A 15,975-nucleotide genomic window follows, 5' to 3' on the forward strand; every position below is an offset into this window, starting at 1 on the left:
TGAAGTTTGTGTTTGACCTCACTGTGACCAACCCCTATGGGCTAACAATGTGGAAAATAGTAAGGGTCAAGAAATCCTCCCTGTCCTTTTGTGTTCCAGGCAGAGAGCCACCCTTCCCCATGTGACTTAGAGAAGACTCATGGATGGGCCCCTTGAGAACCTATGACAAAGCCAGACACAATCCTTGCTAGGGTCTGAATGTTTATATCCTTTCAAATTCATATTTTGAAATCCTAACCCCCAAGGTGATGGCATCAGGAAGTGGGGCCTTTGGGAGGTGGTAGGTCATAAGACTGGAACTCTTACCTGTGGAATTAGTGGTCTTATATTTTTAAAAAAGGCCCCAGAGAGCTGCCTTGCCATGTAAAGATACAGCAAGAAGGTGCTGTTCATGAGAAAGCTGGCCCTCACCAGACACCAGTCCCACAGATGCCTTGATCTTGGACTTCACAGCCTCCGACACTGTGAGCAGTAAGTTTTTGTTGTTTATAAACCACCTAGTCTATGGTACTCTGTTATGGTAACTTGAACAGACGAAGCCAACACTCTAAATTTTCATTCTTTGGTCCTCACTGACTAATCTGAACAAACTGCCCATCAACTTAACTTGTTTAAGCTTAATGAGGCTTCTCTCCTCCCCACCCCAGGCCACTGAACTTTGGCTTGCCCCTGTGCTTAAGCAAGCACTAAAACACACAACATCCTTTCTTCAGTGGTCCTTCCCTGTTCAAATTGTCTGTTCACACCACCTGCTCATTCCACTCCCGCACAGCCACTTCTCTTTAGAATTATCTACTCCTCCATATAAAAAGAGAAGCCCTCGGCCGGGTGTAGTGGTTCACACCTGTAATCCCAGCACTTTGGGAGGCTGAAGTGGGTGGATCACCTGAGGTTAGGAGTTTGAGACCAGCCTGGCTGACATGGTGAAGCACTGTCTCTACTAAAAATACAAAAAAATTAGTCAGGTGTGGTGGTTAGGTGCCTGTAATCCCAGCTACTTGGGAGACTGAGGCAGGAGAATTCCTTGAACCTGGGATTTGGAGGTTGCAGTGAGCCAAGATTGTGCCACTGCACTCCAGCCTGGGTGTCAGAGTGGGACTCTATCTGAAAAAAAAAAAAAAAAAGAAGCCCTTTTCTGTCTGAGCTTTGAGACACTCGCAGATGCTACAGAGCATTCTCCTTAAGGCAATAGTACCCTCTTCCTTTTGCAATAGAATTTATGAATGGAGTGTCTCTTAAGTCCAGATTTGTTTTTTCATTTGACAGAGGAAAGCTACAGTTTTTAGTCTATCTTTAGTCTTAGAATTCTAAGTATGATTTTATTCTTGTATTCATCTATTAAACAAATATCTACATATTAGTATATGTTGAGCTCACTCTTGGTGCTGAAGATAAAATAAGAACAAGCTTTCTCGTCCATGGAGCATTACCCTATTGGGGGAGTGGGTGGGAGACAGATAAGGAAACAATAAAAATCAAATGATATAAAGTGCTTTGGAGAAAAGTAACACAAAGTACAGTAATGCCCCCTTATCCACAGTGGATAAATTCCAAGACCCCCAGTAGATGCCTGAAACTGTGGATAGTGTCAAATCCTATATATATTCTGTTCTTTCCTGAACATATGTGCTTGTGATAAAGTTTATCATATGATAAACTTGATAAGATTCACCATACAATTTATTTTCTTTCCTTGAGTCGAAGACTTTCACTTTTTCACTTAAGAGAAGCAATGTATGGCTTCTCTTCAGCATGTTCTGATTGTCAGCATCACTACTGTTATACTTTGGGGGCATCATGAAATAAACTAAGGATAACTCGACCACAGTCACTGAAATAATGTCAAAGTCAATCTGATAACCTGGACAGCTATGAAGTGACTAATGGACAGGTAACATAGACACTGTGAACACACTGGACAAAGGGATGATTCACATCCTGAGGGGACAAAGCACATGAAGTGTGAGTTTCGTCATGCCACACAGAACAGCACAAAATTTAAAACTGATGTATTATTTTCTCTTTCTTTGTTGAGAAAAGGTCTTGCTCTGTTGCCCAGGCTAGTGTACAGTGGCACAATCTCTGCTCACTGCAGCGTCAAACTTCCAGGCTCAAGCAATCCTCCCACTTCAGCCCCCCCAAGTAGCTGGAACTACAGGTGCACACCTCAACACTAAGCTAATTTTTGTACTTTTTGTAGAGACAGGGTTTTGCCAGGTTGCCCAGGCTGGTCTTGAACTCATGAGCTCAAGCAATCTACCTGCCTTGGCCTCCCAAAGTGCTAAGATTATAGGCATGATCCTGAATTCTTTATTTCTAAAATTTTTCATTTAATATCTTCAGACCACAGTTGACTGCAGGTAACTGAAATCATGGAAACCAAAACCCTTGGTGGATAAGGGGCACCACTGTGAGAAGGGATATCTGGGCTGGGGATGAATTGGTATGGCACATATGGTATTTAAGATTTCATGAACACCATAGACCTTGTATTAGTATGTTCTTGCACTGATATAAAGAAATACCTGAGATTAGGTCATTTATAAAGAAAAGAGGTTTAATTGGCTTATGGTTCTGCAGACTATCTAGGAAGCATGGTGGCTTTTGCTTCTGGGGAAGCCTCAGGAAACTTAAAATCATGGTGGAAAGCAAAGGGGAAGCAGGTACATCTTACATGGCCAGAGCAGGAGGAAAAGAAAGAGGGAGGGAGAAGGTGCTACACACTTTTAAACAACCAGATCTCGCAGGAACTCACTCACTGTCATGAGAACAGCACCAAGAGGAAAAGTGTTAAACCATCAGGAAAACCGCCCCCATGATTGGATAATCACCTCCCACCAAGCCCCACCTCCAACATTGAAGACTGCAATTCTACATGAGATTTGGGCAGGGACACAGATCCAAAACCCTTCAGACCTAAAAGCAATCATGGAGAGCACTGAAAGTGCAAAGACCCTGAGATGTGTGTTTGGGGTGTTCACAAAAGAGCAAAGAGATGGACACAGGGAGGGGAGCACTACACACTGGGGTCCGTTGGGGGGAAATGGGGGAGGGGTGGGGGGTGGGGAGGTGGGAAGAGATAGCATGGGGAGAAATGACAGATACAGGTGAGGGGACGGAAGGCAGCAAACCACACTGCTATGTGTGTACCTATGCAACAATCTTGCATGTTCATCACATGTACCCCCAAACCTAAAATGCAATTAAAAACAAAAAAAAGAGCAAAGAGGACGGTGTGGCTGGAAGATTGCGAGGACGGGAAATGAGATAAAATCAGAGAGACAGTGTGTTCTAAGGCATGCAGGGCTTGTGGGCTATAGTAAAGACTTCGGCTTTTACTCTGAATGAGACAGAAAACCAATAAGCGTTTTGAGCAGTAGTGCTACGATCTGACATTCGAAAACATCCAATCTTGATTCTAAGTGGAGAATAGGCTAGGAAAAGAACAAGAAGAGAAGCACAGAAACCATTTGGGAATCTGCCGCAACAATATGAGCAAGGGAAGATGGTGACCAGGACCAAGGTGCGGGCAGATTGCTGTGCAGAGGGCAGGATGTGGGAGATCAGAATCAAGACTTGAGTTTGGAGCACATTATGCTTTTTATGCTTATTACACATCAAAGTGGAGATTTCTAGTTGGAAATTAGTTGAGAGAGAGAGAAGTTGTGACTTTGGGAGGGAGATATTTACAGATTTTTGATGTTAATATCTCTGAAAGGAATCTTTCTAATGATACAATGAAGACAATTAACTAAGTAAAATGATTTCATTAATGACTATTGTTAAGCCAAATACAATGATTTAGCTTTGTCTACTCGATCTGTTTTGCCTGATATGCTGACTACGCTTTGTCCTCAAGCTTTTGTACTTCGTTCCCTCTGTCTACCAGAGTTATTTAAAGTGTAACCAGATAAAAAGTAAGAGCCAGCCTGGGCGCAGTGGCTCACACCTGTAATCTCAACACTTTGGGAGGCTGAGGCAGGCAGATCACGAGGTCAGGAGTTCAAGACCAGTCTGACCAATATGGTGAAACCTCATCTCTACTAAAAATACAAAAAAATTTAGCCAGGCATGGTGGCACATGCCTGTAGTCCCAGCTGCTCCGGAGGCGGAGGCAGGAGAATCACTTGAACCCAGGAGGCGAAGGCTGCAGAGAGCTGAGATCATGCTACTGCACTCCAGCCTGGGTGACAGAGTGAGGCTCCATCTGAAAACACACACACACACACACACACACACATACACACACACACACACACACACATAAAATGCTTATTACACATCAAAGTGGAGATTTCTAATAATAGAAATATTTAGATATATATAATAGAAATTTTCATGTCTATATTATATACACACACACACATGCATATATATAAAAAATGCTTATTACACATCAAAGTGGAAATTTCCAATATAGATATATATAATAGAAATTTTAATGTCTATATTATACACACACACACACGCATATATATATAAAATGCTTATTACACATCAAAGTGGAGATTTCTAATAATAGAAATATTTAGATATATAATAGAAATTTTAATGTCTATATTACACACACACACACACACATACACACACACAGCAAAAGCCAGAGTGCAAATGAACCCAGTGTTTTCTATATCAAGAAAATCTTTCAATAAAAGAGAAAAATGTCAGCTGCAGTGAACAGTGTTCTTAATGATGGAGTTGGTTTGCATTCCAGGGAAACTGCAATCTCCACATTACTAACTGGAACAAACATAACAAAGACCATACTTTGAGAAGTAAAGTTCCAGAGCATCACTGAAGCATCCCCAAATAACTATGTGGCTCTTCTTCATTCCATTCAGGTCCCTGAACGCATGTCATGTCCTCTGAGAAGCATTCTCTTCTAAAATAGCTGGCTTCAGTCCCTCTCTCTTTTAGTTTCCTTTGTAGCATGTATCATTATTTGACTTTATATTACGTAATTATTTTTTAATATGTCTCCATTAAAGCAAGCTCCATTAGAGTTGGAACTTCCTTTGTTTCAGTTTTCTTTTTGTCATTGTTGGTTTTTTTTTTTTTGAGATGGAGTCTTTCTTTGTCATTCAGGCTGGAGTGCAATGGCGTGGTCTCCACTCACTGCAACCTCCACCTCCTGGGTTCAAGCGATTCTCCTGCCTCAGCCTCCTGAGTAGCTGGGACTACAGGCACCTGCCACCATGCCTAGCTAATTTTTGTATTTTTAGTAGAGACGGGGTTTCACCATGTTGGCCAGGCTGGTCTCAAATTCCCGACCTTAGGTGATCCACCCGCCTTGGCCTCTCAAAGTGCTGGGATTACAGGCAAGAGCCACTGTGCCCAGCCTTCATTCAGTTATATGCCCAGCACCTAGAAAATTGCCTAGCACGTAGGAGGTATATAATAATGAAAATGAATGAATAGTAATAAAAAGGATGAATACAGGCATACTAATATCAATGTCCCTGTTTAAAATTTTGTATTTATCTAATAAATGTGACCTTAACAGCTCATTTTCCTTATTTTAGGTTTATTCCTTATAAGCGATATAGTATGGGATTTGGGGCTATTTGGTTTTGTTTTTAATGAAATTGAAAATTTTTCTGCAGTAAGGGAATGTAATCCACTTACATTGTCAAAATGATAGTTCAGTTACATCGGTTATCATACTTTTGGCCTTCTTTCTTCTTGAAAAGAATATCCACACTCTTCTTGTCTTTTTCACATACTGCTATATAGCCTGTGATTTGAAAACTGTTTCTGCCTCAGAGATTCTACAATTTTTTTTCTAATTCTCGCATCAGAGATGAAAGACTAACTTGGTTTCTCTATCTATAATTAATAAATTAGTTTTTACTTTGCTTATGTTCTAACCATCTTTTGATTTTCAATATTTACGTTTTTCATCTCCATGTAATGCTTCTTATCCTATAAACATCTTCACTCCACCAATACTTATTATAAAACCACATACGCAATGAATTCATCATTTTGTTAGGAGTCAGAATTTCTTTTCTCAATCAGGCAAAAACTCTTCTTCAAAAGAAGGCAGTGGATATAATGATTTTCCGGTGATCCATTTTATGTGAACTGCATATTTTCATAGATCCTACGATATTTCATTTTAGCGCATCTCATGGTGAAATTTTGAGTCAAGCAGCAATTAGGATAAATTATTTCAGTCCCAGTCCAAACTATTTACTGGACAGTCCACAGATTCAAACCATTTTCATTATCTAATAGCCTGGAGCATGGATAGGGAACATTGATAATAGATTCTCCCTTAGGGCACATTCATCTATGCCACCAATATTGTCAGGTAACAGAGAGAAGTCCCTGCCATTTTTCTCCTCACAGTCCCCAGGGTCTCATGGATCAAGAGTAGATGGGGAGACTTATGGGCTTACTAGTGGAGTCCAAATATTGTTGGTGGGAAATGTTAAGAGGAAGCTTAAAGCCTTAGGGCCCATTTCTGCCTGCAGTTCTTGAAACTTTCTAATTTGTCAGGGAACTCTTCAAGGCTTTCTTCACATTGACTTCCTTACCATCTGATTTCTGAAAAGCAGATAATCAGATTAGCTTTCCTCCGAACCAAAATTTATAGTGCAGGAATGATATTCATCTCAAGTTTTCAGCTGTTTTAAAAACATATTTGCATATTTTACTGGTCATTTAAGGGAAAATTTGAGAGGAGAAACAAAAAATTTTTTTTTCTTATGCCACCACCTTGCTGAAAAGTAATTTCTATCTATTTTACTCAGTGGCAAGCATGCTAGAAAAAAAAAGAAAACAACATTGAGAAACAATTCTGGTAGCCAGTTTACTAGTTGATGCTTAACATATTTATTGAATGCTGTTATCAAATTGATTTGGGTGGTTATGAATGTACAAACATCATGACATGCTAATTGAAATCTCCATAACTATCTGAATCTAAGGGAGTAATTATGGATATGGATCAGATGATAGGAAAGGAAGAAGGAAACTTAGAGAGAAATGAGTGATCATTTTTTATCTCTTTAAACTATCAAGGGCTAGGAATATGGGAGATCTAAAATAGAAATAATAAATAGCTTTCCTCAATATCTGTTGTCCTCCAAACACCAAGATAGTAATAAGCATGAGATTTGTAAAAATAATAATAATAAGCTGAAGAAGAAGGCAAATCTGTGTATCTATCCTCCAGTTACGATAAGAAAGCAAATAGTAGGCTTCCATGTCTTTGGTATTTTAAATCGTGTATTAATTTTTGTGTCACACCATACGTGGGTGATTCAGCAAAGCAAAAATGGTTTCATTTAAATTGTCCTAAATTTCCTCTTTTGATGCCTATTCATTATGTTACTCATCTTCATTTCTGGCCAGAACTGTAGGGAGAGAGTGTCTCAGACAGGCAAACAACAGTTCTGTGTCATATAGACAGCTGTTAGGTTTCAGTGATGGGTGAACTAATTGATTTGTAGAGATAACTCTGGCCACTTAATGAACAGATTTAGGCAAAATTAAAGGCTAAACTAATGACCTTGTGGAGTTTATCTGAAAGAACAATTGTTCATTACCATAACAAAATACATGATTATCAGTAACAAATAATATAGTTACCTTATTAACAGCATGTTCATACAGACAAGAAGCAAAGATAAGCAGCTCTTCTGGGTCTGTTAGTTTGCTCACAGATCACAACTATTGGAGACATAAAAATCCAGGCTTTCAAAATCAGCCCTAAATGTGGCTCACTGGCTTATGACACGAGCTACTACTGTGTTGTGTTTGGAGTGTAATTCGCAAGCTTACACGGAGCATTCAGAAGGATGGAGTCTACAGTAGCTCTGCGTGGTGAAGTGAAGGTAGTTTGTGGCTTACAGACCTGTATTCAGACACTACAGCCTTGGGGAGATGGCCATGGGAACAAAAGCCAGTGGGCACTGCTGGTGGAATAGGCGCACAGAAGGTGTTGGGGAGGCACGGGGGTGAGCAGGCAGATGGAGGGTTGGAGGGTGTCTTGGAGATTTAGCTAATTTTCCCATATTCCTAAGTATAATTCAGAGGCAAATCAAATCTGAAACATTTTACTTTCAGAATCTAAAAAGTCTTTCATTTCTATTCATATGGAAGTCCGAGGAGGTGCCAAATATATAAAATGTGTGATCGCATAGCTCAAGTCCTGCGATTCTGCTGCTATTTCCTCACTAAGCTTGGCTGGGACACATCTTGCTCACAACAATCACTAGGCTGCATTTTCTATTTGGAAACAACCCAGGTGCTTCACAGAGAAATAAGAGCAATTCAATTTCATCTGTATTACCCCAGCACCTTCCCTGCCCTATTCTACCAAGATGGCCTCGATTCAAATGTTGACTTAGTGGGAACCTAAGGGATTTTTAAACTTCTACTATTTTACAGACAGTGAAACGCAGAATCAGAACAGTTAATGGCCATGGCCAAGGTCAACACCCAGTTAATGAGAGAACCAAGGCTAGGAGACTGCTCTCCCAAATCTTTGAACAGCTCTCTTTAAGTTGGAAGAGAAAGCTCACTTCTAAGAGACTACAAGAAGCTGACATATTTTATTGAATTCCAGGATGTCATATATTTTATGTACCACTAAGAAAAAGAGTTGCCAATTATAAAATGCCATTGATTATAAAATGCGTACAATTTTAGACATGTGAAATAATACATTTTAATTGTAAATATGTATAATTTTAATCTTAAAAATGTATATTAAAAAAATCTTAGAATTGAGAAATCATGTAGTAATAAAAATTTTCATGGTTCCCAACTAAATTGGAAGCTTATCCAGGCAAGATCTTTTTTTTTAATTAATTTTTTTGTTTTGTTTTATTGTACTTTAGGTTCTGGGGTACATGTGCAGATCATGCAGGATTGTTGCATAGGTACACACATGGCAGTGTGGTTTGCTGCCTCCATCCCTCTGTCACCTACATCTGGCATTTCTCCCCAAGTTATCCTTCCCCAATCTCCCCACTCCCTGCTGTCCCTCCATTGGCCCCCCTCAACAGACCCCTGGGTGTGATGCTCCCCTCCTGTGTCCATGTGTTCTCATTGTTCAACACCTGCCTGTGAGCGAGAAGGTGTTTGATTTTCGGTTCTTGTGTCAGTTGGCTGAGGATGATGGTTTCCAGGTTCATCCATGTCCCTACAAAGGAAATGAACATCATGGAATACCATGCAGCCATAAAAAACGATGAGTTTATGTCCTTTGTAGGGACATGGATGAACCTGGAAACCATCATTCTCAGCCAACTGACACAAGAACAGAAAATCAAACATTGCATGTTCCCACTCATAGGCGGGTGTTGAACAATGAGAACCCATGGACATAGGGAGGGGAGCATCACACACTGAGGTCTATTGAGGGGATCTAGGGGAGGGACAGCAGCGGGTGGTGAACTGGGGAGGGATAACTTGGGGAGAAATGCTAGATATAGGAGATGGGGATGGAGGCAGCAAACCACATTGCCATGTATGTACCTATGTAACAATCCTGCATGTTCTTCACATGTACCCCAGAACCTAAAATGCAATATATATATACTTACGTATATGTATGTATATGTGTATATATATATCTAAAGCAATGTCTACCACCAAAAAAAAAAACACATTTTCAGATAAACAAAAGCTGAAAAAATTCATCACCTACACTTACAAAAAATGCTAAAGAATGTTCCTGAGACTAAAAAGAAACAATAGAAGATGAAACATGAAATCTACAAAAAAAAAAAAGTGCCAGTCATAGTCAATACATTGATTAATATCAAAAAAGATTGTTTCCTTATTCTCTTATTTCTTGAAAGACAATTCACTGTTTAAATCAAGGTGGGATTTATCATACATGTAGAAGTAAAATTTAGGACGTAGCATAAAGCATAGGGAAATTAAATGGAGTTATACTCTTCTAAGGTTACTTTATTTGGTAAGTAAAAAAATGGGAAGTGCATAGTGGCAAAAGAGAGGTGAGAAGTGAGAATTGTGAAGTAGGAAGTGTCAGGTGAGAAGTGTGAAGTGGTAGATATTGAGTCTAAAGAGAATTGGCTAGATTAAAGATGCAAATTATTAGCCCCAGAGCAGCCATTAAAAACACAGGAAGAGATATGGGTAACAGCAGAGGAAAACCCATGAGATGCTAAAATAGCCAAACAATCCAAAAGCACACAAGAAATGAAAAACAGAGGAACCAAAAAACAGATAAATTTAAAAAACAGTGAGATGGAAGAACTAAACCATGCCATATCAACAGTTACACTGCATGTAAGTAAAACACTAATGAAAAGTCAGAAATTATGTAATTTAAAAAGCAGCATGCATCTTTATATTGCCTACAAGAGATGCTCTTTGAATCAAATAACACAAATAAGTTTGAAAGTATAAGAATGGAAAAAATATACCACGCAGAAAATAAGAAAGCTGGAATAGACTTCAAGGCAAAGAATATTACAAGAGATAAATGGGATGTGTGATAATAAGCAAAGAAAAAAATTCATCAAGAAGACATAACAACTCAAATGCATATAATAATATAGTTTTAAAACTTATGAGAAAAAAACTGACAAAACTAAAGGAAGAAATAAATTCATAATCAAAGTTGGAAACTAAAATATTCAATAAATAGACAAGTAGACAAGAACAAATAGATGAAAGTATTTGTAAGGCTATAACAGATATAAATATCGTTATCAGCCAACTTGACCTGACCAATATTTCCACAACACTATACCCAATTACAACAGAATACATTTTTTAAAGCTTTTTTCTTTTAACTTTTACTTAAGGTGCAGGGGTATGTGTATCTTTGGTATGTTATATAGGTAAGCTTGTATCACATGGGTTTGATATATAGATTATTTCCTCATCCATGTACTAAGCATAGTACCCAATAGGCATTTTATCTTATCCTCCTTCTCCTCCCACCCTCCATCCTTAAGTAGACCTCAGCATCTGTTGTTCCCCACTGTGTCCATGCATTCTTGTCATTTAGCTCCCATTTATAAATGAGAACATGCAATATTTGGTTTTCTGTTCCTGTATTAGTTTACTTAGGACAATGGCCTCCAGCTCCATTCATGCTATTGCAAAGGATGGAGATGGATTATCTTGTTCTTTTTTATAGCTGCATAGTATTCCATGGTGTTTATGTACCACATTTTCTTTATCCAGTCTATCATTGATGGGCATTTAGGTTGATTCCACATCTTTGCTCTTGTGAATAGTGGTGCAATGAACATATGCATGCATGTGGCTTTCTGGTAGAATGATTTGTATTTTAAGAATGATTTGTATATATACCCAATAATGGGATTGCTGGGTCAAATAGTAATTCTGTTTTTTGTTCTTTGAGGAATCACCACACTTCTTGATTTTTTCAAGTGCACATGGAAGTTCACCAAACTGCCCACAGGTGAGGCAATAAATACCAAATAATTGAGGGGAAAATGAATTTGCCTTGTCTTATCTTCTATGCATATCTAAAAAGTTCTACAAATGGGCAGCGAGATAGGTGATACTTTGTCCCATCCATTCCTGCCCATCTTTTCAAACTCCAGTAAGCTCAAGGGTCACTACTCTCATGAAACCTTGATAACCACCACCCAAAATTGGCCCCTTAATTTGTGCCTACCTTCAACCTTCCATATTTCTTATGACACCCACAAGGCCTTATCACATTTTCTGCACGTTTGTCTGCTTATTGGTCTCCCTTTCCTAGACCACTAGACTTAAGAAGAGTGATCACATATAATTCGTGTGTGCAGACCCAGTCCCCAGCACAGTGCCTGTCACAGAATAGGCATTTAATAGTTGTTCATCAATGAATGCTCTTAGCAATGGTGGGATCTATTTTAAAGCAAGTACGATTGGCTTCTGTGCCTACCACTGGCCCCCCTCAAATAAAGGAAAAGTTCCAGAGAAAGACAGCATGATGAAAAATAGGCATGAAGTAAAATATTAAAGGAAGCATAATTTTGACTGATGAGAAGTTTTCTTAAGAATGACTTTCTGTGCCAACAGAAGATATTGCTTAGTGACAAAGTCACAGTAAATGACCTTAGATCACCAAAACAATTCAAAGAGAAATAAGCAATAAATCCCTGTCCAAAATAGATGAAAGCAGAGGGCTCTGCAGAAAAGTGGTGGAATTTTGATACTCGATAGATTAATAAAGTCAACAAAGATCAATTATTTTGAACAGTTAAATGTGGGTTCAGCAGAAGGATGACCTATTTGAGGATTTTTAAAAAAAGTTTTACCTATGAGTAAACAGAGACACTGCAGGGAAATGTGAAAATGATTATTAGTGTATTCTTTGCCAGGTATATTTTCGGATCACTGTGATTCCCTGAGCAATCATATAGTCTTTAGATCAAGACTGTCTTTTCTCTTTTGAACCTTTGGCCTAACGAAAAGACAAAGACAAAGCAAAGGCTAAACACGTATTGCTGAAGGAATGTTTGTTAGATAGCCTAGATATTCTTCACCAGCTTCTTTGAGTTTGAATATGTTTATTAATAAAGGAGACAAGTTTACAGAATTCACCATTCAGGTCATCTTTCTTACCCATTAACAAATCTTTGGACACCCCAGTTGTGTGAAATAGTGAAAAAAAAAAAAAAAAACCACCAAAAACAGTCAGTTCTATGTGTTGCTCCACTTGTAATTTGTCACACTGAAAAGTGAAAGTCACGATATTGTATTCTATTTTGATGTGTTGTAACCTTACTAGGAAAGCTACCTGCTTTAATTCTTACACAAGAACTATTTAATGATTTATCATATTTCTTACATATCTTCTTACGCATGAACTATTTATCATATCTGAGAAGAGATTTTTTTTTTTTTTTTTTTTTTTTTTGAGATGGAGTTTTGCTCTTGTTACCCAGGCTGGAGTGCAATGGCGCGATCTCGGCTCACCGCAACCTCCGCCTCCCGGGTTCAGGCAATTCTCCTGCCTCAGCCTCCTGAGTAGCTGGGATTACAGGCACACGCCACCATGCCCAGCTACTTTTTTGTATTTTTAGTAGAGATGGGGTTTCACCATGTTGAAAACCACCAGGATGGTCTCGATCTCTCGACCTCATGATCCACCCGCCTCGGCCTCCCAAAGTGCTGGGATTACAGGCTTGAGCCACCGTGCCCGGCGAGAAGAGATTTTTTATTTAGACCTTTCAACAGTATGCAATGCTTTACCAATGCAAATGCCTTACTGATCAACCAATATTTAGTGTCTGTCTCCACCATGTGAAAGGCTGTAAGAGCATTATTATTAGGAGTTTTACACTTCAGCTAGAGATTGAGCCACATAGCCTGAAGAGGTGCTCTATCCTTTTGTTTCTGTGGTAGAACAGAGGACATCTGGCCTTATATCAATGGCCGCACTCAGTCTCCCAGCAGAATGATACTCCTGATCCTCATTCGCCATGCTTATAAAAAGAAAATTTAATTATGAAGCCACAGCATCCAAACTACTTATCCCTGCAACCCAAAACTTTATTCATCTGGAGACAGCCTAATGACAGGGCAACAAAGCACTGGGAAGTTTGAAAATTTACTTCAAAATAAACTTGCTTTAAAAATGTGAGTAATAATTGCAACCCTAAGATTAGGCCAGGTTTGTCTCATTGTGTAGATTTCTTCCCATATCCTGCCTCCTTACTTTATGACAGTAATGATTTTGTGACTAAGACTGGTGTCACTATAATGTTCTTGGGACAGAATAATAGTCCAATGACTCATCAGACAGCAGAAAGGGAAAATACTCAAGAAATTTAATATTATTGGTATTTGAAATATTTCAATACTGTGAATCTCTTCCTAAAAATAAGGACAACTAAATAACTTTATTCACTAATAAAAAGCCACAATCAAAACGACTGTAACAGAGTATAGAACAAATTATAATTACTTAAAGGATCATCATGATTACTCATAAAAACCTTAACATTTGCCAGCCAATTTTTCTTGTCAAAATACATTGTTTCTTCTGGCATTCATACCCTCAATTTGCCCAATTACTCTCCATAATTTTTTTTTTTTTTTTTTTTTGGTGGCTGAGACACAAAATAATATTCAGATTCTAAAGACTTCTATCTGTAGGTATCATGTCTGAGAAGTAGATGAGTACCTTCCAAAGGCAAATGCTGAGATTTGTGAGTGGGAAAGATAGGGGGAAAAGTTACATGAGGAGGACTTTGGCTTATGCTGAGAAGTTTTCGAGTTGCTTGGGAGCTCTGGAAACAAATGACATCAACTCTTAACATTGCTGCTGTCTCATTTTTCTCTTTATCTCCCTTTTCACTGCTTCTCTTCTTCTTCCCTGGATCCATGTGTCTGTCACTTACCTTCCTCCACTCCCTCTCCCCTGTCTCCTTTTTCCTGTGCTGCTGTCTGTGCACAGGAGCTGTCCGAAGACTGTGCAGCCTTCAGAGAAAACTGGGTTGTGGAGTCCGCAAAAATGTGCGTCTATCCCTTTCTATAGCACCTCTATGAAACATGAACTGTGTCCAAGATACAAGTAATTCCATCATATCTTATGCCCAGCAAGATAGAGATTCATTCACATGAGAAGTTGTGTAGGCACGTAACTCATCCTTAGGAAGTTGTCTGTGTTTGTTTTAAGTGATCATATTCATAAGCCCTCTCTTAGGCTTGAGTGTTTCCCTTCCAACACGTTTAACTTCTTCTGACTCCCTACTGGCTGTTTAGCGACCACCTGCCCCAGCACCTTAGCCATGCTTTCCTTACTCAACAACATCCCGTGCTCTAAACCTCCTTTCTTCAGAATTATGCCTCATTCCCTTAGGATACTGCTAAGTGACTGAAGTTCATCTGATTGATTACTATAAACCAAGACATTAATGATATAAGAGATATTTGCATTTATCAGGGATTATTTGATAAGAACACTTAACATGAGATCTACCCTCTTAACAAATTTTCAAGTGTACAACTTGCATTGTTGACTCTAGGCACTATGTTGTACATAGTGTCTAGGGCTTATCTTCCATAAATGTATTCAATTGAGGTTTTCTTAAAGAAGTGGTCCAAATAGTGTCTTCATATAGTACCTACTACATATCAGGTACCCTGTAAAATCTTGGATATTCAGAAGCAGAGAAAATACATGTGGTCCTTATCTTCATGGAGCATTATAGTGTAGTGGAACTTTGAGTCAACATTGTGGAGTGGCTGTCTCCACACCATTCCAATCACAGCAGGTAGGGAGAGATATATTATGTCATCACAAGGACTATAAACAATCTATAAAAGTTCATTCTGGGTAGCAATTATATTCTGGGACTCAGGATGTAATGTTGCTGGTGTTGTTCTAGCACCAACAGCAACCAGGTGAATTAGACATTTCGATTCCCATTTTGCAGAGAAAACTGGCTTTACAAAATTAAATTCTCTGACTATGGGTCATGGGACAAGCATATAACAGTATCAGGATCTGATCATGACTTTGAACACCAAGTCCAACATTGTCCTCTCCACCATAGGTGCCACCTCAGATTCTCCCCAAGTTCCCTTGGATATGGAGTGAGTATATTATCAGGATTTGCATGTCATCTTCAGCTTCTCATTGGATGCCCACATAATGGGAGAAATAGAATTGCAAGGCAGGTTTTAAGATCTTACTACTGTAATATTCCTATGCTAATAACATACCATTCTTACTGTGTAAATCAAGATTGACAAGCTGCTCAGCTGTCCAGCTCACCTTTAATAATCATTCATTACATTCATGAAATCGAGAGTTGATGTAGCATGAAAAACCATAGTGCTACTATATGAGTGTTATATAATTGAGTCAACAATGGCCTCTGTATATTGGGCCCTAAATTATTCCTTCACTACGGTCAGAGACCATTAGCTCAAAAGTCTGATAGCTCCAAACTCAAATCTTTACACATCCAATTGTTAAATCAGTCCAAATCAGCATTTTTTAGCCGCTTAGAGCCTGTC

General features: G+C 38.8%; 1 protein-coding gene across 5 annotated transcripts in view; it reads right to left on the reverse strand.

The window, feature by feature from the left end:
• Positions 1-15,975, reverse strand: part of FH (fumarate hydratase) — a 72,804-nt gene that overhangs the window by 26,241 nt on the left and 30,588 nt on the right. The window lies entirely within an intron of this gene.

This window comes from Saimiri boliviensis, chromosome 14 (genome assembly GCF_048565385.1).
Source record: "Saimiri boliviensis isolate mSaiBol1 chromosome 14, mSaiBol1.pri, whole genome shotgun sequence".
In the NCBI taxonomy this organism is placed as follows: Eukaryota; Metazoa; Chordata; class Mammalia; order Primates; family Cebidae; genus Saimiri; species Saimiri boliviensis.